This window comes from Castor canadensis, chromosome 13, assembly GCF_047511655.1.
Source record: "Castor canadensis chromosome 13, mCasCan1.hap1v2, whole genome shotgun sequence".
Classification (NCBI taxonomy): domain Eukaryota; kingdom Metazoa; phylum Chordata; class Mammalia; order Rodentia; family Castoridae; genus Castor; species Castor canadensis.
In genome coordinates, this window is record NC_133398.1 from 86,858,315 (window position 1) to 86,865,634 (window position 7,320).

The following is a 7,320-nucleotide window of genomic DNA, read 5'->3' on the forward strand; positions in this document are numbered from 1 at the left end:
CCTTCCTACCATAAAGACTCAATTAGCTGCTGCACCCACTTGGCAAATGGGCAAATTTAAGTTTCTACTTAATTTAGGATTACAACAAGAACTTTTCCTTTAAGCTTCACTGTGAAAAAAACTGAGTCATGTCTTTGATTCCTGAGAAGCTAGTGGCACCTCAGTTCAATACAGCAAATATCAATGGCACACCAATGGACACTAGGTTACCTCGAGCATTTGGAGTGGCACAGTTAACTTGACTTCCAGCAACTTGATAGGTATAGGATCAAAATCCCAACAAGTCGATCAGGAGAACAGACTTTTGATGGGACCAGATGCTAGAATAGCACTTTCTACATTTGCCAAGTTTTGAAAGAAGAATCTACCTCCTACTCAGGAGTTTCCCTTTCCACATAGATGACATCTCTTCCTAAGAAGTCATAGAGCCTGAAACTTGACAAAATATTGAAGGCTTGAAGATTATTTTTTCAATTGCAAGAATACCTAAAACACAAATCAATTCCTATCATTGCTTTCCTTAAAAACTTTCAGTCTTCTTATTTCACAGACTAGAGAACTCAGGTCCAATTCCTTAGCATGACAGCTAAGGTCCTTCACACTGGATCTCATCATACATTTTTAATACTGCATCCAACAATGTCCTTCCACCCACCAAGGGTATTGTGAAAAGGGCATAAGCTTTGGAATTGTGCTTCACTTTCATCTTTCACTGCAGGTGATCTTGGATGCGTAATCTTGGGTAAGTTCTCAGTTCTGGTTTTTGCATCTCTAAAGCAGATATAATAGTCAAATATCTTCTCTTTTCTTTTGTCACCCTCCTTTTTTAATGGACCAACCATGTAGGATTTCAGCTGATGATGGTGGAATGTCCCCTGAAGACAGGGTGTCACTGGTACCCAAGCCCTCCAGTGACTGTGGGATGTTTACAGAGGCCCATGGAAACTTTGCTAGGGATTGACTGGAGATTTCCTGTTATCATGGGAAGTTGCCAACTGCTTTCCAGGTAAGGAGTGGATAATTTGGGATACAGAGGAACCACCTGATCTTGAATAAAACAATGGCCAAGGGAGCCTTACTAAGGAGGAGCTGGACTCTGACCTTGGAGGACATTACAGACTCAGTTTAAGGAAAGTGAAAAAAATTATCTTAATTCTGGAGCTTAAATATAGGGATAACCACAACCACATACCAAAGACAATCTGGTGGTGTTGGGGCTGCTGTTCAAGTATCTTTTGTGTGTGTGTGTGTGTGTGTGTGTGTGTGTGTGTGTGTCCTATGAATGGAAAAAAGTTGGCAAGCATTCATTTAAATATCACTCATAAATTTAATAAGTTCAGTTCATGAGAATATATGCATATTCTCTTAAATATTCCAGTGCTATTTTTGGCTTAGTAAAATGTGCTTACACCCTTCTGTTAAATTAATTGATTCTGAGTGGTAGATAGTGTGATGGTCTTCTGAAAATGTCCTATGTCCTAATCCCTGGAAGCCATGAGCATGCACATGATGTCCTATGGCAAATGAGACTTTGCGGATGCATTTAAGGTTATGGTCCATAAGATGGGGACATTCTGAATTATTTGGGTGACCCAATCTAATCCCCTAAGCCTTTTAAGTAGAGAAATTTCTCCAGCTGCAGTGGAGATGGCACAGAAGAGAAAAATGTTGGGGTGAGGCAGAAGTGGAGATTAGAGAGATTAGGAATGTGAGAAGGGTCTTCTCCTACTGTCATTGGCTTTGGGAAGGCAGAGGGGCCACAAGCCAAGGAACATGGGTATCCACTTAAAACTGAGAACCATCCACACCCAGCAAGCACCTTGGGATGTCAGGTTCCACAGTGAGAGGGAACCAAATTCTGCCAATGATCTTAATGAACCTAAAGCAAGTTCCTCCTCAGGATCTCTAGCCAGAACATGGATCTGCTGACAGATTGATTTTAGCTCAGAGAGACCAGTGTTGGACTTCTGATCTACATAAACTATAAAATAATAAATTTGTGTTGCTTTATGGTGCTAAGTCTGTTAATGCAGCAATAGAAAATGAACACACTCAAAACACTTTGAAAATTAAATTCAAAGGTTGATAATATGCCTCTTCTCATCTACATTATGTTACAAATGACTCCAAAATAAAACAAACATATTAATTCAATGCATTGGATTTATTTGATCATCTTCACAGTTGATTCTGTCTTCCTGGATAAGGACACTTGTACATTAAGGGTACACTTGGCCATGCAAAACTATTGTGACCATCATCCTCCCAAGTAAGTTTGGGTTACCTTCTTAGCTGAGTGGGGTTGCATATTTATCAGAGATTTTGATCCATTCATAAGATATGAAGTTATAAGGCTTTAGAACCTTCTCACTGTGACCTGGGCATCTAGTGTGAATTCTTTGTATTAACTCTGGAACATCTGGGGACTGGAAGTCCATGCCCCATAAATAGGATTGGCATCATGACTAGAGACCTGAGCTCAAGATAAGCTCTTGCTTAATTAACCTTTATCTCCAGATCAGAGCTGATGTAGCTCAACAGCCAGCTCAAGTACTTCACTCGATTGGACTCTACCAGTCAATACAATATTGCATTCTGAATTCTTACAGATTCTCCCCATCATGTTGGACCACTGTCCTTATATTTAAATGACAATTAATTGTACTCTGTGTCTCTGTCAAGGCTGAACCGTTCTGCAATTGCAGGACTAAAGTAGTATAAGTAACATAAATCATCCCTTTTGCACCTTGGCACTGCTTTTCAGCCTTTTACAATCATTACTGCTCTTAACTTTAAAAAAGAATTATGAAGTGCTATGCCCCTCAAGAAAATGTGGCATTTCATGAGAAAAATTTAATACCCAAAGAGTAGAATCTGTCTTCTTTACTTTATATGGGAAACACCTTGCAGTTTGAAAAAAAATAGGTTGAAAAATTTATGTAAAACCTTAAAGTTTTCATGTCAAAAGAGAATGACCTTGGCATCTTTCTATAAAACACTTGCACTTAGCAAAAATTAGCTCATTTGAAATAGTACATAGGAAATCAGGAAGAATAGTATAAACTTTTCTAGAAATGCATGCATTAGGCAATATTACTTTGTATTTCAGAATCCATTCTTATTTTATCAACTGGTGTCTGCAAAAAATATGGATCAGAACACCTGTGTTCAATCTGGCTCACATCTTTCTTCTTGTCAAAATGTCAATACTTCAAAAATAGAATAAGTTATAAGCATGTGTTAATTTGGTTAATAAACACTCGAAGTGCACAGGTCCACACAGTGGAAATCAAAACAGAGCTTTGAGAATAATGCACGAGGAACACAGAGGACAAATTTGATAACTACTTCATGAAATTCCTCAGTTATGCTAGGAATTGACTTCCAGGAGCCTAAAATTTGGAAGGAAGAACATTTAGGTAAATTAAAAGTCATTAAAATTGCGTAACATAGAAAACATTGTCAAGAAAAACCCTAAGAATTCTTATCTTTTAAATAATTGATAAAAACTATTAGAAGTACAAAATCAGATCTTAAAAATGCTTTTAGATCACTAAATTTGAAAACAGAAGTTTAAGCCTATTGGTGATGGTCAATTGTGGTCATGAGGTGAATAAATTACAAGGTGATTTTTTTGTGATATTGGGGTTGATCTCAGTCTTGAGCTTGCTAGGCAGGTGCTCTACCACTCAAGTCACAGCTCCAGCCCTTTTTTTTGGAGGGGGTGGAGAGGCCTTTAGTTATTTTTTGGTTAGGGTCTTGTGTTTTTGCCTGGAGCTGGCTTGGACCACCATCCTTCAAACTAAGCATATCTGGGATCACAGGCATGATCCTTCATGTCCAGGTTACTTGTTGAGATGGGGTCTCCCTAACTTTCTGCCTGTACTGGCTTTGAACTGGGAGCCTCCCAATCTCTGCCTCCTGAGTAGCTAGGATTGCAATTGTGCACAGCCCCTCAATGTAATTCTTTTTTCCAGGAAATACTTGTTAATTGTTAAAGATATTACAAAGAATACAGATGTAGAGATGCATAGGGTGAGGCATGGGGGAGGGATACTGAGCTTCATGGTTTTCTGGGTGTGTCATCCTCAAGAAATAAGGAACTAACACATAGCCTGGAAGTTGTCTGAACTATGCCCGGTTTTTTTTTTAGACACGTTCTCCCTGTGTAGCCCAGACAGGCTTCAACCTTGGGATGCTTCTGCCATCAGCCTCTCAAGTATTTGGGATACCGGGGGTGGCCTGATACCATTGACTTCATGTCCAATGTAATTCTGCTGCCGTGCTTGACAAGGAGATAGGGCTTTGTGGGGCAAAAAGAGGGGTGATACTCCAGGAGACAGAAGGAAATGAGCCTTTCTAGAAACTAGCATATTTAACTTTGGGATTCTGAGATGGGGGAAGGAAGTGTGTGTGTGTGTGTATTAGAATTGATTGATGAAGGATTTCTCCAAAAGGATGACAATGGGGACAGAATACTCTGTGATCTTTCTCAACTCAAAGTCACAATAGCATTTGTGGAAAGTCACCTGAGGACTTCAGGGTGTGAGATAGAATTCCTGTTTGGAGGTTAAGTGACATTGACCTGAAGATGCACCTGCCCATGCTGCGGGACTGCACGACTGTGCTGTGCTCACAGGGAAAGACTCCCAGTTCTCAGAACAACCTTCAACTTTTCATTATTTATGTACAGAGGATTTCAGTAAACTATCAATAACATAAGATCCAAATCAAACAAATACTCTTTTGTGGACACTCAAAATTTTGGCTTTAATAACATATAAGTAGTACATGTTAAGTGACAAAAAATAAGAACATTTGGGGGCATGAAGAAGGAAAGGCAAAGCATCAATTCCTGCACCCCAGAAGTGAAGGCTGCCTTAGGTTTCATCTTCCAGGTTCTCCTCTGCAGCCAGTCCATAGAGGGAGGCATCTGTCTCAATGCTCTTTAAGTGGGAGCAGATCCATAAGTTCAGCTGGTCAGTGTCAAAGCCCTGTCTTGTCCTCAACTCCATCTCAGGCAGATTCCATAGCTTTTTGGTGAAAATTGATTATTTGGAGTCCCATCAGGATGAAATGTAGCATCAGATCTGAGAATACTTCTTGTCTCTGAGTATAGTTCAAGCCGTGACACTTGTTCCCTTCCAAAGCCTTCAGTTTTGTACACTGGGGCAGTAAGGTTTCATGAGGATAATTCTGTCTTCTTTTTTAAAAAATTGCCAAGCTTTATTTAGGTTGTAAAGGTTACAAATAACATATCTAGTTCTATATCCTACCCCACACTATGCAGTCCCCAGGGCAGACTCAGCTACCCTTTCCTTCCAGTCTAACTTCTTCTGTCCTTCCTTCTTGTCCTTCTTGCCATCCTTGGTGGCCTGGGAGGCCAAGTAGCCTATGCATTTCAAATAGCTTCTTTGTTGGGATCCATGCCTGGAAGGTTCTCCTCCTCCTGCTGCTGTAGCTGTTCTTCTGTAGAAACATGAAGGGCCAGGGCCAACTCAGGATCAGCACTGGAACCCACTCAAAATTTAAAGCCACTGGCACCAAGATCCAGCATGACATCACCTTCACCATCCATAGTTGGAGAACTGATGAGGGCATTGGCCAAGCTGGGCCCCAGAGGCACTATCACCAGAAGAGAGCCAGTTCCATCTTTGCCATTCAGTGTGTTCATGAATGCTGCCAACTATTCTGTGTTCACCTCCTCTTCCCTCAAGTTGATCTTGTCAACATTCACTTTCTCTTTCTTGAGGTATTTAGCTAGCTTTACCAAATTCTTCTTGCTGTCCTCCATGGGGCTTCCCATAAAGGCAGTGATGCACATTTTATGATTCTTGCTCTGCAGGTGTTTCAGAGCCAGATGGGCCTCTTGGATGCCAGTGCAGAAAATGGTACTGCCCTTGGGTTGGACAGCTTGGAGAGGATGTGGCCAGTGTCAGGGGTGAGTGTGGTCACCACTCCATAGTCATTGGCTAATGTGATAAAGCCCACATTGTTCTCAGGGTTGCTGTGAGTCTTTGAATGACATACTACGTTGGCAGCATTCTGTTGGGCCTGCAGCTGGATGTGTAAGAAATCCCCATTCTGCATATACTCATTGCCGTACACAAAAACCATAGTGCTTTTCAACATCATCTTGCCACATGGGGCACATGGCCCATTGCTGGGTCCTTGCTAGAGTACTGGAGATTCAGCACCCCTTTGCCTTCAGCCATGACCTTAATAATTATTCTGGCAACTGAAGTCTTGCTCTGTGTTCCATTACATGTATATTTTACTTTTTCTTACAAGATTCAAACCTGTACAAATGGCTTTTTCATTAGCTGTTTTCTACTTAAAAGAATATTTTATGACCAAGTTGGAATAGACATACTTCTCTGTTCCCCTTAGTCAGAACAACAGAAAACCCTGGACATTATACATAAAGCCAACTCAGCTTCTGAAAGGCAGAGAGAAGACAGACCAGGCAGGAAGCCTTGGGACCCCAAGATCAACATGCTGTGTTGGGCTTTATTTTCATTTCATATATTCCAAATTAAACCATGCAACCTGGAAACAGCAACAGACACAGAAAGGTTTGCTTTCTCTAGCCAAAGGGTTAGGAAAAGAGCCAGAGAACAGTAACATTTTGGACAACAACTACCTACCTCAGTCAAAAATTATGGGAAAAACAGAGCCATGCACCTCCTTGTCAGCAAAGGCCAAGTGCAGAGAACAGACCTCTCTATTGCCTGGCTGAAATGAGGCATCGTTCCTGCCCTGTCATCAGGGTTGTGACTGAGGAAGCCTAGTGTCATTGGCATGGTGACAAAGGAAGCCTGAAATCCTACCTCTGCTCAGCAATAGCCAGAGGTTTTCCCTACCAGGTTGAAAGAGTCTGGGCTCTTACCACCATCTGGTAGCAATGAGGTGGCACTCTACTTCTCCACTAGTTTGATGCCAAGGAAGCATTAGAAAAGATAGAATTTCAAAAATAATCAGAATCTTTTAATATAATCCCTACTGCCCAGAATGTAATTGAAAGTCACTTGTTCTATAAAGAACCAGGAAAAAACTCAACTTGAGTGAGAAAATACAGTCAACAGATGACAGTAGTATGATGCATATTTTGGAATTATCCTACAAGGTTTTATAGCAGCCATCACAAACATGCTTCAACAGGAATTCACAGAGATGCTTGAAATAAACCAAAGGGATAAATCCCAGAAATCCCAGAAAATAGGTGATTCAAAAGAAACCAAATGGAAATCTTTTAACTGAAAAATACAAGAACTGAAATAAAAATCTCAATAGATGATCTCAATAGCAGAATAGAAGGGC

General features: G+C 40.7%; 1 pseudogene; it reads right to left on the reverse strand.

Moving 5' to 3' along the window:
• Positions 1–5,401: 5,401 nt before the first annotated feature.
• Positions 5,402–6,135, reverse strand: LOC109679052 (26S proteasome non-ATPase regulatory subunit 4 pseudogene; annotated as a pseudogene).
• Between the last annotated feature and the right edge of the window lie 1,185 nt (positions 6,136–7,320).